The 12,223-nt window shown below is 39.5% G+C and overlaps 1 protein-coding gene across 25 annotated transcripts in view; it reads right to left on the bottom strand.

The window, feature by feature from the left end:
• The window catches only part of PRR5 (proline rich 5), a 146,287-nt gene that overhangs the window by 92,239 nt on the left and 41,825 nt on the right, over positions 1-12,223 (bottom strand). For 23 of the 25 annotated variants that reach the window (XM_042848103.2, XM_042848052.2, XM_042847993.2 and 20 more), the window contains one exon: positions 6,451-6,583. The exons of the other annotated variants lie outside the window; for them this stretch is intronic. The gene's annotated coding sequence lies outside the window, so the exon portion shown is untranslated. The remainder of the gene's footprint in view (positions 1-6,450; positions 6,584-12,223) is intronic. 25 annotated transcript variants of the gene reach the window in all.

Below are 12,223 nucleotides of genomic sequence, written 5' to 3'. Positions count from 1 at the left end.
TGTCTCAGCCCCTGTGATCTTTACTTAGTCAAATTCCCACTGAAATCAATGAGAGTTTTGCTTGAGTAAGGACTGCCAGAATACATCTTTGATACTGGAATTCACATGAGGTCAGAACCCTAGCAAGATTTTCAGTTCTTCCTGATTTTAGTGAGGGCAGGCATACCTAAACAGCAGCCTCTCTCATGACATTTTGGTTTCTCTGTTTCTAGGCCAAGAAAAGAGGAAAAGGAAAACGAAAAGGGGAGAGAGGGGGAGAGAAGAAAAGAAGAAGGGAATAAAAGAAAAAGGGAGGCAACCACATTTTTCCAAACCTTGGGTCATGTTTCGTTTTGATTTTAGTTCTTTGCAGTGGTTTGGCTCAGTTCATATTTATTCCATGTGAGCTCAATCCATTCCTGCTTTAGACTAAAGAAGTCCTGTAGCTATAAAATTCTTACTGCTTTGCTGGGGATACTGCTTGCAAGATAAATTCAACTGAATTATGCTGAGTTCCTGTTCCATTCCTCCCAGACAGGTGGGACGCTAAGGACCAAGAACTGTAATTATAGCTGCATATAAACATACAGCAGGTGGTTAGGACTCTGTAAGAGACTATAGCTTGCAGCAGCCTTTAGGATACCTGTTTAGTCAGACTGACCAGTACAGCTGGTAAAAATAAAATGTTTCCATTCCTGTAAAAGCATCACTTTTCCTCCCCATTCTGCAGCTTCTGTGTATAGTCAACACAATGAGTCAGCACATCCTTAAGAGATGAGTAGGGTGGAGGGGGGATGATGTATAAAGTGAAATAAATCTAAAAGCAAAATGCAGCATCCCCTCAAATAATCCCTCGAATGTTAAATCTCTTTAGATCATGTTTATTTGATTACTCACATACTTTAGAGATTGGCTCAAAAAGAAACACTCCAAGTTCGATTTGAATTTATAGCTTAGTCTGTTATAAAGCCAAGAGGCCATTTGAAGAATTCAGCTGTATGATTTCAAATGTAGATTTCAGTTGCTCCCTTCCTCAAAATTCAGATCCAGGCTTTTGTTTCATGCTCCTCTATTTGATTTTCTTTATTTTATTTAGTACAAGAAATTAACATACCATTTGAAAGTAAAATACAAATCTCAAATCAAACCACCAAATTTATTCCACATGAGCAAAGTTGAAAGCTGAAACATTTGTTTTACCATAACAACACCCTTTCCCCACCACACACTTTTAACAGAAAACCTCCCATTTCAAACTTTTTAGCAATTTAAAACATTTCAGACCTGGCTAGGAATTTTGGCTAACAATTTTTGGGTGTGCAACTTTAAAGACCTGAAAGTGGCCTTAATTTTTAAAAGGTGCATGGCTCCATACTTTACAAATATTCAGGTCACGTGAAGGTGCCAGAAGGAAGGCAACTAAGAACTGAGACATCCAAAATCACTAGTAGCTTTTAAAAATCTTAGTCAAGAGGTTTTTCAAACTATGAATTGACCCCCTCAAAATGTTATGTTTATTTATCTATTTATTTTAAGTTTTAAAAAACTGTTAAATTTCAGAAAGTATTGTCTAGTGATTACACTAGGGGGATGAGAGCCATGATTCCTGGGTAATGGTCCCAACTCTATCACTGACTGAGTCTCCCCAACACTTGTGCTTTCATTGTGAGTCTCACAATATTTGGCATTATACTCAAAGCTCCAGCTCCTGGAGTCCTAAGATTACCTGAGAATCTTACTTGTTATCAAAAAATGTGTTTCTAGCCCTCATGGTTTTGGAGAAAAGCTTGAAAAACTGTGCCTTAAAAGGATCAGAAACCAGAAGGCAAATTAAAAGAACCCAATTGGTTATTTGTTTTTAAATCTTGTGATTTTTCAAATCAATTTCATGACTTTTTGAGCCCCAATATGAGTTTTGAAGGTTTGGGATTGGCACTACTGGTGATTTGTTTTTTGACTCAGGGCAAATTATTTAACCCTTCTGTGCCTCAATTTGTCCTTCTTTATATAGTCCCTAACCCTATAAAAGTTGCTTATACAGACCCTGTTCGAAGTTGGAGAAAAATGTGGAAGTCATACTACTTTTCTCCCCTTGCTTTGTACTTAGTATTTGAGCGGAAATGAATAAGGTAAATTGAGACAAATTGGAATGATGTTGAAGAACACTCTTTATCTTCCCATTCCTAGTGGTTACACAGCACCTAATGGGTACAACTACTCTGCAGCCAGAGGTATAATTTCCAATTTGGGTAGACATACCCATGCTAGCTTTGATCGAGCCAGTGTGGTAATAAGAGCAATGTAGCCATCACTCATTGGACAGCAGCAGGGGCTAGCCACGTGAGTACAGAGGGCTGGTTGGGATTATACTGGGTGGCAAACCTGTGCTGTTGCCCATTTAGCCACCACTTTACTGCTATTTTTAGTGCACTAGCTCAGTCAAAGCTAGTGAGGGTACGTCTACCCAAGTCAGAAATCTCATCCCCGGCTGCAGGGTAGTCACCAAAAGGGTTCTAAAGAGCCAGAGTGTGTCTAGGAGACTGCTGGATGGAATGGCAATTCAGTTCAGTGACGTGAGATCCCTGTTTTGAAAGAGGCAGTTAAAAAATTCTTGTGTTAAATTCCAGCATCTCAAATCCTGCTTCCCTTTTTTCAAACACAGCGCCCAGGAGCGGGTCCTATGGCTGTTATGTGCCTGCTTTTCTGCTCAGCTAAGCATGACAGCAATATCTTTACCTGACATGGCATGCACACAGTTAATGTTTCGCATCATTTTCTGATGCAACTGTTCCAACCACTGTTTTGTCTTTGGGGTGTTTTTCTTTTTGGTTAACAGGTTAAACTGGTATTTCAAGTAGGTAGATATTTTAGTCGTTATTTCAAGAGATTCAGCAGCAGTGATCTGGCAGCAGCACAAAAGGGTTAGGGGAGAGGGGCTAGCTGAATTTCCCTGACCTTCACCCATATTGCAGATTGAAGACACTGGGAGCACATGGCCCTGGAGCCCCCAGCAAGGAGCACTGTGTGGATTAGACCCCTCCATGGAACTTCCTAGGAGAAGGTTGGTTAGGTATAATTTATGGAGAAGGGAGGAAAACAAATAATAAAATAAAAATAGGCAGTAAGTCCAGGATCACTCTTTCTGGGTGGGGGGAAATATTAATGGAGTAGAAGAGGTTAGGATTTGAAATGGAATTTTAAATATATTAAATAAGAGATTAAATGATGTCAGTCATCCAATTGTGCACTATGTTAGCTATATAAACCAAGCGTATGATTTATTACTGTTACATCGTCCTTCCTCCTGACTTTGTGAATGGAAGAAACATGGTGCAGTCCTGTTTCTAATTAGGCCCCTATCCTGCAAAGACTTGTGCATCTGCCTGACCTTAAGCACGTGGTAGTCCCATTGCTTAAAGCTGAGCACACGCATAGGTCTTTGTAAGGGTCAGGACCTTAGAATGTAAGCTAATGGGAACAGAGATCAGGTTCATATTAGGGAGGCCACTCACGCATCCCCAGAATATCGGACATTTTAGTACTTCCAGGAATGGTATGGGTCCACACCCGACAACGTGACCCACCAGCGTGACCTTGCATGCATGCTAGTAGGGGCGGGGCAGCACGCTTTATAAAAGGGCGTTCCCCTATTTGATACCATTCAAAACTATGTCCAGTTTTGTTTCACTACTGAATGGAGGACAAACCTTAGAAAAGCAGGGCTGCTGGGCTTAAAACTGAACGAATGGCCTGCCTGATTCAGATATGTACTCTGTACAATGCCTAGCACCACAGGATCCTGATCTTGATTGGGACTTTGAGGCCCTCCAATACTACAAGTTAATAATAATAAATACAATTATGAAAATATGGGCAGGGATAGGAAATAAGATCTTATTATAATGCTGCACTTCCTACCACAAGAATCACTTAATGTCTGGGCCTATTATTGTATTGCCAGCAAGTGAGGAATTATAGGCTTTGCACTGAAGAAAACAACTGATTGTAAACTCCTGGATTCACAGGACAAGTCTGTCTTTTCATCAACTATTCGTACATCTACTAGACAAACACATCGGCAGGGTGCTCGTAATTTACTGAACACAAACTGTCAAATATTATCCCGCTTTAACAAGGCTCCCTTTTGATAGTCCATCACTGTAATGTTTTTGTGAACCATGATAAATTAACTGGTTTCACGCATGCTACGGTAGAGACAGATGGCATTTATATGCCAGTTTGTTTACTGCGAGATTCACAGTTAATCATGAAAGAACAATTTTAAATGCAAAAAGTTTCAAACAAAATAATGCAAAGACGGTCTGTTCATAGTGGAGATCACTGCTAGGTAGTGGATAAGTACTAGACTAGGTCCATATTTAGTCCACCCACTAATGACTGAGTTATTGTGGCACCAATATATGCCATTACTGTTGCTTTTATTTAAACTTTACAGTGAATATTAGCTTTGGAGAAAGTTGAAAGACTAGCAGACGTGGAAATGGTTTCCCACAGAACCGGATCAGCATGGACAGCAGAAGTACAACTTGCCCCATAAAGGCTTGTCAATACTGTCCCGCCTCAAGTCTTGTCTGGAGGAATCACCTCTAAGGGTGAGAGGGTCCATGCACATTCTGTCCTTGACCTGAGACTACCAATAAACACCAGCTGTGACATGGGCCCCTGTCTGCTATGATCTGTCTGCTACTCACAGTGCCAACTCATTTCACATGGGGCCACTGGGCTGGCAGTAGCCTTGAAATCCTCACATGAGAGGTGCAATAGAAGTGCAAAGTATTACTATTACTCTGAGAAGTCTGAGTTAGATTCTCAGGTCTGAGGGGCTAACTTCTGGCTTTAAGCCACATCCCTGTATTGGGCATGGGGAAAATCCTCCTCAGCTGGCAAGCTCTGTCTGCTGGTATCAGGGACTGGAGGCATCACTCTGCCTTTACCCAGCAAGGCCAGAACTGCTATTGGCACTAACCAAAAGCAGTCCTTCAGTCAGGAGCATGCAAGGACAATAACTTATAGAACGGGGTGTACAAGAAGGGAAGGTTTTTTGAATGCTCCCACTGCACAAGGGCCAGACACAATGTGGACCTTCATCATTTTTTCCTGAGTGCAGGGACTGTGATTGCACCTAGTTCTCATGGGGAATGCACAAGGGGTTGAGGAGGCTCCTACTTGAAACACCCACAGTCACAATCCGCCCTAAATTATTTAATTGAACATAACAATACAAGACTCAATTTGCCATCCTGATGTTGAGAAGCACTTATACTTATGAGCAGTCCCCACTGAGACATTGTCACATTATATATATGGAAATCGAATCCTCACCATTGGAATTAACTAACATGGAGAATGAATACAATCTGGGTGAGAAATGTCACCAGGAATGCCCCAGCATTTATTGCCTGGTATAAATTCAGAATAAAGCAGCATATATGGGGTTGTGTATTACAAGAAAATGTTTAAATATTTTTACAGTGAGAACCTTCAGGGAAGTTTACCACATTATTTTTAAAAAATGAAGCCACTGCAAAATTTAGATTCTATAGTTTGCTGATGAAGTTCAGTCAAATCAGTGGGATAAACTTTCTTTAAGGTCTTCTTAGGGATGAGAAAGACGCAGACAGTTTGGGAAGAAAGGTCATTTGAAAGTGGTTAGTGGAAATCTTTTGCCTGAGCAATATTTAATTGCCTAGAAAAATCAGGGTAACTACATGTGGGATCATAGTTAAAAGAAATAACAAACTGAAAAGGATTGGTAAGGAACCACAGCATATTTCTCTCTGTCACACATACATGCGCTCTCTCTTGCTCTCTCCCCTCCCTTTCTTTCTCCCCCCTCCCCCAATGATTGGTGTTTTCTGAAAATTATTTCAAGAAATCCATAAAATACCCTACCCCCTGAAAACCCTAATCCCAAATGTTAATCCCTTAGACTCCGTTTTAGCAATGCACATGAATGAACCATGTATTGGTAAACAATGTCTGAAATCTTTAATCCAACTCAAGATTGGCTTTATGGTCTACAGGGCCTCCCTCTCCAGCTCAATGTTACAGGGTTTCGCAGCCCATGAGCTGAATTTATGCAGAGCCCCTCCCCCTAAAGTGCAAGGCCTCAACCAATCACTTATGTTGCTTTTTCAGAGAGTTAGCTCTAATTCAGCTGCAAATGGATTCACAATTGGGAGGTTACTGGTGCAATTTTTAATTGCTTGAAGGCCAGAAAGATACATATTGACATGAGCTGTCTTCCAACATAACAAGATACTGCCGTGTTATGCACTGATTCTTCAATGGCAGATAATACAATGTGGAGTTGCTGTGGGAGACTGTGCAATATAGAAGTTAACCAGAGTCAGCTCTTCAATTCATCAAAGTCGAGCCCTCTACAGGGATGTTTGAGAAGTGGAAACATTTTAACAGTGAACAATTGGTGTTGCAATGACAGTAGCTTACCTGCTAAAGGGTGTAGAACAGAGGACTGAATAGCAGATGTCGAGCACCTCTGCAATTCCCAAGTGTCACAGAAAAATTCCAACAGTCAAGAAAATTTGGTGGAAAAGATTAGCAACTTGCCAAAAAGGCAGCTCTGCAAAAGAAGATGAAAAAGAATGTATTGCACATGTTCTAAGATGCGAATTATATCTCAACAATATGAATAAAGTCTCATATCCATTATGCAGAGTGGAGTATAGCTGGAAGTTGAAGATAGACAAATTCAGAATAGAAATAAGGCATAAATGTTTAATAGTGAGGGTAATTAACCATTGGAGCAGTTTACCAAGGGTCGTGGTGGATTCGCCATCACTGACAATTTTTAAATCAAGATTGGATGTTTTTCTAAAATATATACTCTAGGAATTATTTTGGAGAAGTTCTATGGCCTGTGTTATACAAGAGGTCAGACGAGATAATCACATTGGTGTTTTTCTGACCTTGGAATTGGTATGTGTCACAACGCTCTAACACTTCATCACTAAGCTTGGAAGGTTTAAAGTTTTATCAATAAATGTCAGTCAATATCAATTTCAGCATACACACACAAACCAACAAACATATATTTCCATCAATAAGCAAAGTTCACAGATAGAAAAAGTACAAAAAATGTTGTTTGAGAACTTGAGTCAAAATCCAGTGATTTTAGCCTTGTTACAAGTGGACTAGCGAATAAATAGTACAAACCAATATGATTTGTTGATTTAAGGATATTTACTTTATATATTTTGACATGTGACGTTGACAATTTGTGTTTAAACAGCCTATAAAGCTTTCAGTTTTTAATCTCAACATTTACTGTCATTAAGCAAATGTCTGATTCCCCACCCGATTTCCAGCAACCACGAACATTTAATAATAATAATAAAATTAAAATAAAAAAAAATGCCTAAACCCCCAAAATTGTCCTACTTTGAAAATGCATTGATACAAGTCTAAAAAGTGGTTAAAAATAAACCCCAAAATACATCAAAATTATAAACTAATAAATATCAAATTCTGCCAAGCCTAATTAACACTGATACAAATGGACGTTTCTCTGTTTGCCTTTCTCTTTCTTGCTTTGTCTTCTTTACTGGAGATTGGCTCATTAACACCAATGCTAATAGCTACACCCACTGGTAAAAACGAGGCCAGTTTCCATTAACACACACATTGGAAATAACATATGTTCCAAAAACAAAGAGGTGGCAAAGACTGAACTGTATGAGATCACAGGCCCAAACCAAAAATCCAAAACAGACAGACAGATCTTTGAGGTGGGTCTGACTGTTGAGAAGGTATAAATGTATTTTAAAAAGCTGTTTGAAATTCTGTTATCAGCAATGGCAGACCCAGCATTCTGAGCCCTGCCTCTCTTGCGTAGGTCTTACGCTCCCCTTTGAGATTGCTATTAACAAAATCCACAGTCCCAGTCTGGATTTCCCTTCCTCTGTTTTATCTATAAAAACGGAAGCCTATCGCCTTTTATTATGCTACTTGAGACTCTGGCATGAAAGATTTACATTCTTTTAATGTCCTCCCTTTTTGCCTGTCATTGGCAGCTGCATATTAATATTTTTTTATTTCTGAGCCTGATTCTCCATTGCCTTGAACTCTGTGTAGTCATTTACACCAGTGCAAAGTGGGTGTCAAATGCTACTAAGTCAGAATGATAGTATTTTATACTCAGGGTAAAGTGAATGCAAAAGTAGTTGTAAAACACTATCAACTGTCATTTAGTAACATTTGTCAATGACTACACAAGATGCATGGCAATGGAGAAATCAGGCCCATAACATTTATATATTTAACAACAACGAGTATAATTTATTCTACAAACTTAGTTCCTTCTTAAGCAACCACTGGAGGATTCGTTTGCATTTTTGTTTTATATTAAAGTAGATTTTAGAGACATTTGATTTTCTTCAGATAGGAAAAGATTTTTTTTCCAAAGGGTGCGGCTTGTTTAAAATATAATTTGCAGCTTCCAAGTTATGATATGAAAATTTGCCTCCCAAAGTTCTTCCCTCCTCTGTAAGGTTAATTATACAGACATAATGCGGTCTTGGGCATTTTTAGAGAGGTATGTGAAGGATGATCCCAGTTAGACTGTTTTCGAAGATGCTGCTATAGAGGAAATAGGATGTTCCCAACAAGTTTGAGAACTTATTATATTTGTTATTTTTATAACAATTTTTAAATTGCATTTATTTCATTACTTATAATTCATAAGCAGTGGAGCTAAAGGGGTGTCATCTCATGTCTCTCTTAAGTTGTGCACTGGTTTCCTGACAGGGAGAGGTCTTTCTTTTGTTTACTAAAAAAGAAACTCCTCAAACACACGGCCAACTTAGGTCTCTATCCAGGACAAGACTTAAGCACCCTACCTGACTTTAAGCACCTGAGATAGTCCCATTGACTTCAGTGGGAATGCTCACATGCTTAATCTTAAGCACATGTTTAAGTTCCTTCCTGTTTTGCTTAAGCAGGAAAATCAAAGAAAATTCATGACAACAGCTATTATTTTAAAAGATGTCAAGGTCAGAAAAGTATACAAGAAGAGCTGCTTCTTATGGGTTAAAAAACACAGCTTAGCTTACAGATCCTAGCTTGACTTTTCAATGCTGGCATTTAGAAAACCCTCCATTTTGCATATTCTTGAGAAAATCTGAAATTGTGTCAAAGCAAGATAATAAATATATAAGGTCCCATTGTCAGTTTTAGTCACTTTTTAGAGTAGAACAGACCATTACATTAGTTTTTAATTTAAATTAAGCAAACAACTTTAATTATCATAGATCATCAATTCTGCCAGTACATTTATGATCAGAATTTTCTTGTGAGTTAAATATGTGTCATTGCAACCCTTTTCATCTTCTATCCTGTACCTCTCCAAGTGCCTAAGTGTGAAGGCAGAAGGAGAGAAAGAGAAAGAATGAACATGATGCTGTGGTACAAGTGGGCATAAATTGGAGTTAAGCACATCTGAACAAGTTGCAAAGCAACTGGTGTATTACTCAGGTCATATAAAAAAATAATCTATAAAGCCCATCATATATTTTCTTTTATTCCATATTGTTTACAGGGAAACTATTGTAGCAATGTTTTTAAACATTTTAAAATGTTGCTGGTACTATTTATATATTCTTCCACCTTAAAATCAAACTGCCTAAGCACCAGGAGGAGTCCAACAGTACAAAGATTGGAAGAAATGTAAAATGAGAACTGTGTTTTACAAACTGCTCAAAATAATCTAAAATACCTTTTTCAGGCATAGCCATGTTGTGGATTTAAGGCCTAATACCTCATGACCAACTAAGGAAAGAAACAAGTGCCCTACATCAGAGGGGGCAAATCCCAAGCTCTTCAATGGTATAAAGAACCCATTTCCCGTCCTGGTGGTTCAAAAACTACAGGACCGTAGAGCTCTCACTAGTCCAGGACAGAACAATGACCATCCTGAACCTCCAGCTAAAGTAATTCTAGCAAAGAATTGGGGCAAAGAAGGAAATTGCAACATTGGGGCAAAGAAGGAAATATCTATGACAGGTGATTTTTATTTAATTTCCATTTATTTGGAAATTGCTCAGATTCAGAACTTGAGAAGTACCATATATACTCGTTCATTAGCCCGTTCGTTTATAAGCCGACCCCCCAAAACGGATAGGTAAAAATAGCAAAAACTGTATGACCCTTTCATAAGCCGACCCTATATTTCAGGGGTTGGAAAACTTTGGCTCCTGGACCGTCAGGGTAAGCCACTAGCGGATTGGGACGTTTTGTTTACTTGGAGCGTCTGCAGGCATGGAGCTCCCTGTGGCCGTTGTTCGCCGTTCCCGGGCCGGTTTGTTTATCTGCTGCATCCACAGGTTCGGCCGATCGCAGCTCCCACTGGCCACAGTTTGCTGCTCCAGGCCAATGGGGGCGGCAGGAAGCGGCGCGGGCCAAGGGTTGCCAATCCCTGTATTAGATATTCAATTCAATGATTCCATAGAGTTTAAAATCATCAAATTTTGGTGTAGACCCGTTTATAAGCCGACCCCCGTTCTTTGATGCGTCACTTTTTTACCAAAAATATTCGGCTTATGCACGAGTATATAAAGTAGTTCCAGCAGCGAGAGATTAGTGGGCAGAGTAGAGATGAGGCATTGAAAAGTACAATATATGATCTATGAACACGGTTCAGTATCTTATAACACAGGGATAGGCAACCTATGGCACGCATGCCGAAGGTTGCCAATCAAGAAGCTGATTTTCAGTGGCACTCACGCTGCCTGGGTCCTGGCCACCGGTCCGAGGAGCTCTGCATTTTAATTTAATTTTAAATTAAGCTTCTTAAACATTTTTAAAACCTTATTTACTTTACATACAACAATAGTTTAGTTATATATTATAGACTTATCGAAAGAGACCTTCTAAAAATGTTTTAATGTTTTACTGGCACGCGAAACCTTAAATTAGAGTGAATAAATGAAGACTCGGCACACCATTTCTGAAAAGTTGCCGACCCGTGTTATAACATGTGTTTTATATATGTGTGTGTGTGTGTGTGTATGTGTGTGTATATATATATACACACACACACACACACACATATGTATACACATACACAAACACACAGTCATACCAACATATAAAATAAATAAGTCTATATTTGAAAATAAATTACAATGCATAATATTTTTTGACTGGTTGAACCAGGCTTATTTTTTCAGCATGAATCAATTCCATCTTGGCGGGTTGTCAGTCCCTGCCCAGGACTGGAATAAGCAAGAAGTGTTGCAAGTCAGCACTGAGTTTAATTGAAAGTGCTGCACACACTATGCCTACTGCCTACTAGTAGTCAGAGCAATCACATACTTTCTAATTTCTGCCATCTGCTGTTAGTGTATGTGATGTTCAATCCAACAAGGAGTGACCAGCACACAAGCGCTTCCATTTCAGTGGCTGTGGTATAAAAGCAAGCAAGCAAAAGAATAAACAAATGGACATGGTAATTGAAATTAAACTACAATAAACCTAACAGTCTGGAGTAGCCAAGGTCTGCTGCATAAATGTCTGCACCAGCAACACCACACACCTGTTTCTACTGGAGATCTTACTGTCAGTGAATCCCCACTGAGAGAAGTGGTATTATGAATTACATTAAGGTCTGGTCTACACCAGAAGGTTTTGCCGGCATAGCTATAGATTAGCAGTATGGAAAAATCACATAGGTATGCCAGCAAAAGCCCTAGTGTAGATGTAGCTGTATCAGCAATCAAGTCCTTTTGCTGGCATAGTTTATTTTGTTTGGGGAACTGGTGCAAGCTATATTGCAAAAGAACTTTCACTAGTATAGGCTATGCCTCCATTAATAGGGTTTTTCTATTAACAAGTAGCCCTATCAGCAAACCTGTTCTAGTGTAGACAAGGCCATACACTTAAAGTATGGGGGAAGGCTGGAATGCAAGCACGGAGCATACTAGATGTGCTCTCCACTTTGGTCCATTGAGTCGCACAAACAGAGATTCTACTTTGTAGAGGCGTCTGCATATTCCCACTTGTGGGGTGAGCCTCCTGTTGCTGCTGACCTTCAAAAGCCTTCTAATAAACTACAGGGGGTCCTGGGTATACGTCGAGGTTGCATTCTTGAAAAGGGTGATGATACCGAAACGACGGATACCCAGGAATTTTCCCCCATAAGAAATAATGGAATAAGGGAGGGGGATGAGTTCACAACGTCTCCACACTCGTCTATGACGATGCTCTT

This window comes from Chrysemys picta, chromosome 1 (genome assembly GCF_011386835.1).
Source record: "Chrysemys picta bellii isolate R12L10 chromosome 1, ASM1138683v2, whole genome shotgun sequence".
Classification (NCBI taxonomy): domain Eukaryota; kingdom Metazoa; phylum Chordata; order Testudines; family Emydidae; genus Chrysemys; species Chrysemys picta.
Note: the sequence above shows the minus strand (reverse complement) of the source record. Positions and strands in the feature narration are given on the sequence as shown.